General features: G+C 52.9%; 1 protein-coding gene and 1 long non-coding RNA gene across 2 annotated transcripts in view; both read left to right on the top strand.

The window, feature by feature from the left end:
• Positions 1–10,825, top strand: part of LOC138144819 (uncharacterized) — a 17,417-nt gene extending 6,592 nt beyond the window's left edge. The window contains exon 2 of the long non-coding RNA XR_011164030.1: positions 10,333–10,825. This is a non-coding gene — a long non-coding RNA (uncharacterized lncRNA). The remainder of the gene's footprint in view (positions 1–10,332) is intronic.
• Positions 1–12,309, top strand: part of FAU (FAU ubiquitin like and ribosomal protein S30 fusion) — a 380,300-nt gene that overhangs the window by 185,939 nt on the left and 182,052 nt on the right. The window lies entirely within an intron of this gene.

The raw sequence follows: 12,309 nt of genomic DNA, 5'->3' as shown, positions 1-12,309 counted from the left end.
CTCTCTCTCTCTGTCTCTGTCTCTCTGCTCTCTCCTCTCTCTCTCCCCAGGCTGGCCCTGTCTCACCCATCTATCTGCCACAAGAGGCTGGGGTCTGGCCTTGCCTCTTCCTTCCTCTCAGTGCCTCTCGCTCCCTCCACATAGCACATCCGTTATCATCAGGACTTGAGCTGGGTCAGGACATGGAAGGAGTAGAAGGCCAGCTTCCTGTCACCTGCAGAGTCTGGCCCAGAGCCAGGCAGAGGTGCCAGGCTAGGTCAAAGCTGGTACCAGCTCCCTTTCCTTTTGAAGATGGCTCTTTCCCTAGGGGCTTCTATGCACTATAGTTCAGGGAAATGGGAGGAAGGAGTCCCTGTACTGGGAGTCAGAGATTAGAGAGTGGACCTGCCACTGAACCATCACGAGACTCTGGGCAGGACCTGGACATGCCTGCCCTCTTTGGGCCTCAATTTCCTGATGGCTACAGTGACAGAAATGTTCCAGGTGGGCTCTCTGTTCTTCTTCAGTGCTAAATCTGAGAAGCAGTCCCATGGAGCCAGACCCCAAGCACCTGTGGCCCCATCCCTAGGACCCCGGCTCACTTGCCATGCTGGATTTTGATTTCTTCCCATCCCCAGGGTCCCCATCTCATCAGACTGAGAAGGGGCCAGGGGTCATGCTTGGGCCTTTATTTGTATCCCCAGCACTTAGCATGTGGTCTGGCACACAGTAAGGCCTTAAAAAATCCATGAGAATGATGCCAATTTGTGAGCCTAGGCCTGGGTCTGAGTGGAAGCCCTAGAGAAGGAGGCTACACCTTCTAGAAGGGGGACTGGACCTTGTCCAGAAGCTTTATTCAAGACCCTTTCCTTGGCCTCTCTGGGACCCTGCCATTTAGCTGGGGCGTCATTTACCCCAGGAATCCCAAGGACTACCAGGTATGGGGGAGGGGAAGTTAACCAGGGAGTAGGGCAGTGGGGGGCCATGGATGGGGCCAGCAGAGACCTTGGAAGGGTCCAGTGGGGCTTACCACTCCTCCCAGGGCCTGAGAGGAGCAGAGGAGATAGGGCAGGAATTCCTGAGTTCCCCACAAAGCCCTGTCCAGGCCCACTTTGCCATCCAGGGACCACTGTGTCCTGAAATAACCCCCAGAACTTGGGATGATTTCTTCTTCCTTGGGCTGTTTCTTACTTCCTTTCCCCAGCCCCCTGACAACCTCCAGCCCTGACTCTATCTCTTCCTTCCCCTTATACAAGGTCAGGAGAGTAGACTCCGATCCCCAACAAAGGCTGGCCACGCTTGTCAGCAGCTTCCAACGCCAAATAGTGGGATGTGCTCAGCCTCCTGGGTTTCCTTGTGGACAAACAGGATGAGAACAGCTCGAAGGGGACACGTCCCACCCAACCCAGGGCCTACAGACTGCATCGCCAATGACTTCTTAGACGTGGGGAGCAGTCTTCGCCACTGGCCCAAAACCTGCCAGGCTCTTCTCGCCCCAACCCTGCCCCTCTCAGAATTTCCCAGTTTTGGTCACGGGCCCACGTCTCATCAGTCACTGTGTCTTCTGGTCTCTCCATGTATGGTTCCTCCTCCATCTGTCTGCTTCTTTTCCCTCGGACCCCAGTCCAGGCCGTCACCATCTCACTGGGCTTGAGATCTTCAGTCTCCTCTCCTTCCTCTTCCTTCTTTCCAGCCCACCCTCCACACAGCTGACGAGACAGAGGCTCTCCTGCTCCCACTCTGCCCAGTGTGGGAAGCCTTCCAGTCCATCACTGGAGGCTGACTTGGGCATTGCTTCCCCTCCCAGCTACATCTGCCCGCTTTCTGTTCTCTGAGCTCGTTTGCTGCTTTGTCTCCTTCCTCTGGGAAATGTTCTCTCTCACCTCCTCCTCCAGGAGGCTCCTCCTGATTTCCCCAGTTGCAGGACCCACCCACCTCCATTCCTGTGTGTTCTCGTTCATTCTTCTTCAGTTGGGTCTTACTCTCTGTGATGCCACTGGGGTTTTCTTGGCAAAGATACTGGAATGGCTTGCTATTTCCTTCTCCAATTCATTTTACAGATGAAGAAACAAGCAAACAGAATTCAGTGACTTGCCCAGGGTCACACAACTAGAAGTGTCCTGAGGCTGGATTTGAACTCAGGTCTTCCTGAATCCAGGCTTGGACTCTGCTGTCCCACCCAGTGGCCCAGTTGCTCTTGCCCCTATGTTACTTTGTATTTACTTCCTACATATTTTGATTTGACTTATTTGTATAAAATTTGTTCCCTGGTGGACTGTGAGCTCCTTGAGGGCAGGAGTGGGTAGGGTCATGGTATTTTGCATTGATCCCTGGCCCCTAACACTGGGTTTAGCACTGAATAGGTGATTGATACATGTTTGTAGTTTGAGTGAAAGCTTGAATGAAATTTCCCACTTTGTCCAGGAGCTCTAGGTGGGAGGGCTTTTCTGGACAGGGCTAGAAGAGCTGAGCCACCTTCCCTCCTTAGGGAATGAGCTGGATGTTTTCTCTGGCTTTCTGTTGCACCAATCACAGTCCCAGGAAGATCTGGGGTTTGGGGCCTACCCCGGACACCAGGCCAGTGTGGCGATATGACCCTGAGGTGAGTCTGAGCATCTCAGTGCCCCCAGGTAAACTGTCAAGACTGGTCACCTCGAAACAGCATGAGAGCACAGGGCCTGACTAAGAGATTCTAGCAGTACTTTCTGCCAGGAGCTGTGATAAACTCTGGGGATAAAAAAGCTGCAGGAACCAGTCCTTGCCACCAAGGAGCTTGTACTCTAATGGGGCAATAAACATGTAAATAATTCACTGCCTATGAGATGTCTACAAGGTGGTGGGACTGGGAGGGCTCCAGCAGAGAAGGCCCCGAAATATATGCTTCAGAAGGGGGTAGGGTTCCTTAGAACCATCCACACGGGAGAGAGCAGATGAAGAATGCCTATTGTTTTAACTGTGTCAGTGGAGAAATCTCAGACAGATGTGACCAGTGGCCAATGGCCAATGAGCGGGGCTGAGGAGGACAGTCAACAAGCCTGTCTTAAGGGAGAACAGGAGCCAGAGGGCAGGCTGGATGGCCTTTGGGGAGCTGCTTCAGTCGCCTTAACCACCCCAGGCTTCCTCTTGAAACAAGGGCCCAACTTGTTACAAGTGTACTCGGTGGATAATGGCACATGGCCACCAGCCATGGAATGCGGTGTTCCGGGAAGAATGGAAGTTGTATGTTGCCCAAAGGGCAATGGAGAGACCCTTAGAGATCAGGCTCTAAGTGTGGGACATCATCAAGCAAGAATTATGGAAGAGAAATGGGGCAAAGAGTCACCAGAGGGAGGTGAGGTGGAAAACAAGCTGGTCTAGCGCTGGGTGAGAATGAGGGCTAGATCATGGAAAGCCCTCTGGGCCACTGGCCATCATCCTTGTGGGGCAGCAGCTGGGGATGATGCCCATCGATATGGAGGGTCCAGAATATTGGGTGGAAGGTCCTAGAAAAGCTAAGGAGGAACTTGAAGGAGAGGAGAGGGTGTGAATGGGCTTGGACTGCATTCACTCCACTGCTCAGTAAACTTCCCTGACTCCCTGTTACCCCTAAGGCCTTCTGCTTGGCATCTACCTGCCTTCACAACCAGGGCCTAACCCTGATACTCCCCCTTCTCTCTCTCTGTCAGTTGGACCGGCCTTCCTGCCACTCTGCACACAAGCCTCTCCATCTTCCATCTCTGCCCTTTGCCAGGCTGTCTTCAACGCTGCTCTTTCTCATTTCAGTCCTCAAAATCCCCTGTTTTCGAGCCTTTTTCTGAGGCCTTCCCCCATAACCTGTATTTCTGATTTATTTTGTATATATCGATATCTGTGCATGTCGTCTCCCCAGTTGGAAGAGAAGCTCCTTGGAGGTGGGGTTATTTTGTTTTGTTTTCTAACTTTGTGGCCTTAGTGCTTAGCATCTCCCCAGCACATAGCAGGCCCCTTAGAAGGCTTGTAGACTGACTGATTGATTGCTGGAAGGGAAAATTCATCTCCAAGAGATCATAGCTGGTGATGGCTTATGGAAGGCTTCCCCTAGGAGACAGTGAGCTCAGGGAGATTCGTCTCTCCTTCTACGGTTCACACGGCAGGCCCATAACACATGTTTGTTAAATGAATGGATAAAAACCAAGAAATTTGCAATATGTAATAATGATAATGATATATTATATATATGTCATAATATATATATATAATGTATTATATATAATATATAATAAAATATAATAATAATAACCCACATTCAATTTGGCAAGCTCTTTCCTCCCAGCAGCCCAGCCCGGTAGGCTGTATAATTATCACCCGTATTTTACAGATGGGGAGCCTGAGGCTGAGAGGACCTGATGTGGTATCAGATGAGGTATGAGTTTGAATCCTACCTCTGATACAAACTGGTTGTTTGGCCTAGAAAAACTACTCTTGAGCCTCAGTTTCCTCATCTATAAATGGGGCTAAGGATGCCTGTTGTATTTTCCTCTGAGTGCTGTGTTGAGAATAGCCTTGGACCCTCTTTAAACGAAGAGAGACTTTGGGGCAATCCTGAGAGGCTTGACATCTGGAATATGGGGTGCAGGGAAAGCCCACTTTTCCTTGGCTTCCCACAATTCAGCTCAGTGACATTCAACTGACATTCATATGATGTGCTTCCTATGTGTTAGGCCCTGGGATACGGAGCCCAAACCTAACAGTCTTTCCCCTCTAGGTGCTTACATGTCTTTGGCAGAATAGCCCGGAGAGGTAATAATCTGGGGAGGAAGACTGCTTGCTCCCTTAGCCTGAGGCTGAGCAGGGTCTCCTGGGCAGCTGGGTAGTCTAAGGGGAGGTGAGGAGGGAGGGAGGTGGGGAGCACATTCCAGGCAGAGATACAGAGGCCTGGGAAGGAATATGGAGTTCAGGAGAACAGCGTTTAGGGCAGTTTGGCTGGAATGGAGAATGTTCAGGGGAGTAATGTAAAATGTATAATTCTGCAGAGATGTGGTGCTCTGGAACCAGATGGCGAGGCCCTGGAGCACCCGATTGAGGACTGTGTAGTCATCCTAGCGAGAGCCTTTGGGTCTAAATGGGTGGTTTCTTTTTTTTTTTGGGGGGGGGGGGCCGGTGTTTGACATGGTCAGAGCTGCATTTTAGGGCAGTCCTCAGGAGGCTGTGTGATGAATGGATTGGAGAGAGGAGAGACCCGAGATGGGAAGGTGATTGCCATAGTCCAGGGGAGAGGTGGTGGGGGACTGTGAGTGGGGAAGAGAGGATGGATATGAGAGAGCGTGGCCGATAGGCAGAACTTGGCACCAAAGTGGGCATGTGGGGAGGAGAGTGAAGAGTCAGGACCACAGACATACTAGGTGCCCACCGGCCGCCCTGTGGGACTGGCAGGTTTTGTGGTTCCTCAACAGAAAGAGGACTTTGGAAGAGGGGCGAGTGAGGCCCAGATGTCTCGCATTCTGGCTGTGGTCCTTACAGCAGGAAATGCTCTTTGGGTGTGGCTAACTTCTCGTCCAACTCTGAAATTCTCTGATTCCTGGGCTGGACAGCAGCAATGTCAGTCAGCCTGTCAGCCAGATCCCTCCCAGCACAGGGGAAGCCCTACCCTGGGGCCTTGGATGTGCCCGGTTTATTCTCCCAACAGGAAATGCTTCTAACCATGGGAACATTTGCAGGGAGTGGAGGAGGAGGGCAAGGGAGCAGGGGCCTTGGTGCCGGGGAAACGGCCTGAATTTGGCAGCAAGCCTGGGTTCTCATAGAGCCCTGTGCACTGGGTTCAGAGGTCAGGCAGGGTCAAACACCCACAGATGTCCCCTTTACTCCCAGCTGCCCAGTGGGGAAGAGATCAATGGACAGTCACAGGGACACTCAGCTGCTGCCTTCCTAATGCTCTAGGAAGGGGGGCTGGGGCCATGGAGAACTAGTCCCCTCTCTACCCCCTCCTCAAAACACAAAACCCTTCAGAGGACAGGGGGGCCTGGGAGACCTTGGCAGAGGTTTTAGGAGGCTCTGGGGCCAAGGCCAGCTGGAGCCAGGGACTTGACAGGGAGATGTTGACATTTAGGCTTGGGGCCAGGCAAATGACTAGCAGTAAGATCAACCTCTCTGCCTCGAGGATCCCCCAGTAGAGGCTGGGTGACATCTGGCTGAGAAGATAGGGAAGGAATTTGTTGTCAGGTATGAGATGGCCTAGATGGCTCTGAGACCCCTTCCAGCTCTGGGAGGAAGACGGGGAAACCTAGAGAGGAATGGAGAGGCACTCCCTTGGGTGCTGCTTGTGGAGGGCTAAGGGCAAGAAACATAGACAGAGATAAGAAGATATGGAGACAGAGGGAGACAGAGGGAAAGGAAGAGAGGGAGGAGAGGGAGAAATGGAGCAAAGGGAAGAGGGACAAAGATGAGAGAGTGGGAGAGAGGGGAAGGAGAGGAAAGAAGAGAGGGGGGAGGGGAAGGGAGAAGGGGAGGGGAAGAGAGAGGGGGAGGAGAGGAAAGAAGAGAGGGGGGAGGGGGAGAGAGAGGGGGGGGTGGAGGGGAAAAGAAGGGGGGGGGGAGGTGAAGAGCGGAGGGGGGAGAGAAAGGGGAGGGGGTAGTCCTTTTGAGTAATCTCCAGGCCCCTGACCTTAGGGTTTTCAAGCTCATAAAACCTGGCAGACTCCCTCCTGGACAAGAGAGAGCCAGCTGCCAGTGTTGCAGCCCCAGGGCCCAGGAGGCTCCTGGACCAGCTGGGGAGGGCTGCCCCACATCCTAAGGAAATATCTATTTCTAGAGCAGCTGAGTGCCAGATCCTGGGATTCCTGGTTCAAGGCTCTGGCTCAAAGTGGTGCCTGAGTCTGGCACCAGCCACAGATACTGAAAAACTTAGGAGAGAGAAATCAAAAAAGAGAAGCAATGAGAAAACCCCACAGCAAAAACCGCAGAAGAGAGGGAGGGACAAATAAGGAGGGAAAAGGAGGCTGCACAGTGATCCACACACCTCCCTCCCTCATTGTCATCTCCCTCTTTAATTCCTAGGAACGAGCTTAGAGCCAGCAAGGATGCATCCACTCGCTTCACTCTATAATGGAGTGTCTGGGTGCTCTCTCTGCGGGACATATGGGTCTCCCAGACCAGAATATTCCAGGCTTGAGGTACCCACTCAAAACTCTAGCTCACAAACCCCCACTGGTGTGTTTACCTTTACTAATCAGCCTGAGGACACAATTTAAAGCAACAGCATTTAATGAAATAACATAGAAAGAAAAGTAGCAATAAAATATTTCCACTCATAAATCTGGGACACATTCAGTCCCAAACACATAAAGCTTCAGTGGAGAATGAGCACCCAGAGATATCATGAATGGGGCACATTAGGAACACATGGGGCCACGGACATATGTGGAAGGATACATATGTAGGGAACTCGTGTGACTGAGTTGCATGGGTAGACACTGGACAGGGACACCCACTGCATGCACTGCTCACCAGACTCCAGGGCTGTATAGGCTCAACCAAGCATTCCTGGAGAGAAGCAGCACAGGGTATAGGGCAGGGGCAGGAAGACTGAGGCTCACGGCTTTCTTCTAACATACACTGACTGTGTGTCTCTGGGCAAAACTTGAGACTGTGGACCAGGGGTGGGGAACCTGTGGCCTTGAGGCCACCTTGGCCTTCTAGGTCCTCGGGTGTGGCTTTCTGATTGAGTCCAAGTTTTCCAGAACAAACCTTCTATTAAGGGGATTTGTTCTGTGAAGTTTGGACTACACTTGAGGACCTAGAGGGCCACATGTGACCTCAAGGCTGCACGTTCCCCACCCCTGTTCTAGACAACTCTCTGTTTGTAACTTGCAGAGACTTCTCTGGCATGTATTGGAAAAGGGAGTTTCTTCATCTGGGAGTTTCCTGCAGCAATGAAATCCCAGGTACAGCACCTCCCTCCCCCTTGTGGAGTGTAAGCTCCCTGAGGACAGACTGTTTTATGTTTAACTTTGCGTCCTTAGCACCAGCACAGGCATTTAATGAATGGAAATATGTAATCATCTATTTACACACGTGTATTTCTCTGTCTCCTTTCCTCTATATCCATTTGTCCAATTCTCACCTCACTTCGTCCATCCATCGTCCATCCATCGTCCATCCATCGTCCATCCATCCGTCCATCTACCTATCATCTCCCTTGACAATCCGTAAGCTCCCTGAAGGCAGTGTTCTGTTTTTGCTTTTGTATCTCAAGCACCAGCAGGATGCCTGGCACACAGTAGGGACTTAATAAATGTTGATTGATAGAATCTAGTTAAAGTAAGCAAACAAGGCCCTCATCCTCATCCAACTCTAGTAAAATCCCTCTGCTTTGTCTATGTGGCCCACAAAGGCATTTCTGACTTTGAGCCCAACCTCTCTTATGGATGGGGAAACTGAGGCCCAGAAAGAGGAAGAGTTTTGCCTGAGGTCACACACAGGTGCTAAGCTTGGACTTGGATGCAGATCTTCGGGCTCCAATGCAGGTTCCCACTAGACTGGACCTCTACCAGGGCAGGCAGCCTTCCACTTTGCCTAAAATGACAAGATTAAGGTGTACAAGGCAGTGAGCTGCAGTTTTAGAGGGCTGGATTCCAGAGTCAGGAAGGCCCAGGTTAAAATCCCACCTCATACACTCATTAGCATGTCCCTTTGTCTCTCTGGGCCTCAGTCTCCTTATTTGTAAAATGAGGTCAGACTCTAAATCTATGATTCTTTTTTTTTTTGGAGGGCAATTGGGATTAAGTGACTTGCCCAAGGTCACATGGCTAGTTTTTGTCTTAAGTATCTGAGTCTGGATTTGAACTTAGGTCCTCCTGACTCCAGGGCCTGTGCTCTATTCACTGTGCCACCTAGTCGCCCCTAAATCTGTGATTCTAAAGGAGCCAGGGGTCTAAAGAGAAATGTCATCCCTTTCCCCTGTAACCCTCTAGCAGGGTCATTGAGAAGCAGCTGCTCCACCCACCCCAAGGATGGGATGGACCAGCTTGGGAAGCTGAGTCACCAGGAGGCCAGGAAAGCTGAGGACAGGAGCTGGGGTCCAGGTGGTGCTGGTGTGTGTGTGTGTGTGTGTGTGTGTGCGTGTGTGCGTGTGTGTGTGTGTGTGTGTGTGTGTGTGCCTATTCCCAGCTTCTCTTATTAAACTCTGCCCTTGTCTGTGTGGGGGAGGGGTTGAGCAGAAGCAGGGGGACAGACTGACCTTTCAGTGACTGGATGGTCACAGTGGGCCCCAAGATAAACCCCCCCCAACTTCCCCGGGGGTTGATTACTTCCTCCCTCTTTCCCAGTGACTCATCCACCGTCTCTCTGTCTGGCCTGAGCTGACTCACTGAAAGTCCCTTTGCCACCTGCTTATGTCCAGCCCCTCTCTGGGCTTCAGCCTCACTTGGGCCCCTGCCTTCCCGGTATCAGCTGCCAGCCTCCATATCTTACCACTTCTATGCTTTAGGAGAATGGGCAGATCTGCTTAGGGGGAAGCTGTCCCGAAAAATGAGCATCCCCTTCCCACAGCGATTTCCAACTGAAGCATTTCCATCTCCATTTTTTTCCATTTATTTCATTGACATTCTCCTCTAATTCTTCATTGTGATGTGGAGGTGACCAGAGTTCTTTAATCAATTGATCAACAAGCATTTGTTAAGCACCTACTATATACTAGCCCAAGGCAGCTGGGTGGTATTCGGTGCTGGGCCTAGAATCGGGAAGATCTGGTCACAGACACTTACTCGCTGTGTGACCCTGAACAAGTGACTTAACCCTGTTGGCCTCAGTTTCCTCACCTGTAAGATGAGCTGGCAAAAAAAATGACATACCGCTCTAGTGTCTCTGCCAAGAGAAGCCCTAATGGGGTGAGGGAGAGTGGGGCAGGATAGGACACAATAAATGCTTGTTCAGTGCGGGCTGGCATGTGGGCAGCGCCATGGACAGGGAAGCCTCAAAGGCAGACTTGCATTGATCCTTTGTTGGGTGATGTCTTTGGGTTTAAGAGAGGCAGAGCTGGGCAGCTGCCAGCCTTGCTGTCTCCTTTGGAGACAAGTCAGGACAGACCCAGGGATGGCCCAGGGTACAGGGGATGACCTTGGCCTTTTCCCCAGGTCTCCGTTTGTCCGAGATGATGCCCTTTCACTGACTAAGGGCTAGGTAAGAATCGGGATGAAAGGTGACCCAATTTACCATCACAAAAGCATCAATCTGGGGGAGATCTGGAGAGGCAAACTGAGGCTGTCCCATGGTGGAACAGGCTGCCCCGCAGGTGAGGGTAGGCTCTCCCCCACTCTCTGCATTATAGGTTTAAGGCTAAAGGGACATTCACTAGAAGGCCGCCTAATCCAACTCCTTTTTTTTTTTTTTCGAACCCAGGATCCCAGTCTCCCAACCCAGGGCTCATCCATGGCATCATACTGTTTCAACAGCGGCCACCAGGACAGGACTGGAACACTGTAGGGCACGTTGGAGTGAGAGTTCTTTCTGGAACTGGTCCCTTCTGACCCTGAGCCTCAAGATGCAGAATTCCATTCTCAGAGTGAGGACAGCCAAGGTCATCTTCCTCCTCTCCTGGCTTCTTCAAAGGTCCGCCTCTGCTTAGCGGCCATGGGGCGAGGGCCAGGAGGCTGGCCCCTCCAGCAGGTTAACGAGAAGCCCAGTCCAGTGGTTGGAAGCGGGCCTTGGCCCTCCATGCCGCTTCCTCCCTGGGCTGGCCCCGCTGAGGGGAAAGGAAGATGGCTCCAGAGAGCCATGGCCCAGCCACCAGGCCAACATGACAACTCCCAGCAGAAGGGGAAGCAGCAGGGCTGGGCCCGGCGACCCCAGCTGAAGGTCAAGGGAAAGGAAACACGGTATGGCTGGAATGGTCTGCAGATGGCGTGATGGCAGCCGAGGTTGGGCCTCTGGTCCTGGAGCCCCACCCCTGTAAGAAGGGCCCAGCCTGGTTCTGTGGCGCCCAGTTGGGTTCTCATGACCTGGGAGCTCTTAGGGCCTTTTGTCCTCCCCTCCTGCCCCCAGACCTGGCTGGAATCCCAAACAGTGCCCTGCAAAGAGGGAGAGATGGGTGCCAGGGAAGGGATGGGGCCAGCGGGAAGGCAGGGTGGGGCCAAGCTGGTCAAACAGGATGGAGGGTGCTGAGAGGCTGACCATACCTGCCCCTCTGCCCCACACCCAGTCAGTCCACAAAACAGGTCTGATTGGACCTCTATTAACTCTGACCCACCAAGGGCTTGTGTCTGCCTTACTTCACAGGGAACCTTAGCCACTGCTCAGTGGGAGGGCAGGTTTAGAGGCCCGAGGGTGTGGATGAGCCAGCCCTGGGGGGCCTGCTGGTCACCTCTTTGCCCTGGCCTTTAAAAGGGAGATAGTGGGGGGGGGGGGGGACACAAACTGCCTAGGACAAGGCACCAGGAGAAAGTGAGAAGTGACCTGGGAGAGAAGGGGGTGGGGACCCTGGGGGCCTCTTGCTGATGGCTGGGGAGCAGCATCCTGGAAGCCTTTCTGCCCTCTTTGAAGCATGTGCCCCCTTCTTCCAATTCTGCAATGCCTGCCCAGGCTGGAGGTGGCTGCCGTTGATCATACATGATTTGTCTGGTGGCAGCTGGGCTCCTCGGCCCCACCCCTTCCCCGTTCCCCCCAGGCCCTATGAAGGGGTAGGGGTAGTTGGTTTTTGGTAAAAGCCAACAATGAAAAGATGGGCCTGGACGCTGCTTATGTGGCTGTGCAGCCCCGGGGCAAGCGTCACAGAGGCCCCTCTGCCCACCCCTCTTTTCACCGAGGCCGGGAGATTTGGGCTGGGACACAGGACTTGGAGCCTTTTCACTTTGCTCACCCGCACAGGGGGTTAGCTTTTGCACTCTGCCCCATGAGGTCATTGGGAAGGCCTTGGGTGTGGTCAGACCTGAAGGTGCAGCCACCATGTCATTGTGCCAAGGATGGGAGATGGGGGAGAAAGGAAAGGGAGAGCGAGTCCACAGTCCAGGTGTGCTGGGAGGTCTGGGGGGATGGGCTGGGCTGCTCTCCACCCTCTCTAGGGCCTTTGGCCACCATGGAAGGAAAGGCCCCAACGCCCAAATGCCTGCCTGGCAGCCGAGCTGACCAGGTGCCTGTTCCAAGTGTGAGTAGGTGGGAGATAAGGCCAGAGAGGGCCCCGAGCTCTGGGGTCTTGGCCCAGTTTAACCAGGGGCCTGCTTTTGGCTAGAGCAAACAGCAGTGGCCCTAGAGGAGGGGCCCAAAGGTCCCAACGCTCCTTGCCAGTGTCCAGAGGCCTGGGGAGGGGAGAGGCCCAGTTCCCGGTTCTCTTGCTATCAGGTGTTAAGGCAGGAAGCACCTGTGGGGCACTACCAGAACCAA

Source organism: Petaurus breviceps, unplaced genomic scaffold (assembly GCF_028583685.1).
Source record: "Petaurus breviceps papuanus isolate PSGF00001 unplaced genomic scaffold, PetGlider_PUasm1.0 90721, whole genome shotgun sequence".
Classification (NCBI taxonomy): domain Eukaryota; kingdom Metazoa; phylum Chordata; class Mammalia; order Diprotodontia; family Petauridae; genus Petaurus; species Petaurus breviceps.
Note: the sequence above shows the minus strand (reverse complement) of the source record. Positions and strands in the feature narration are given on the sequence as shown.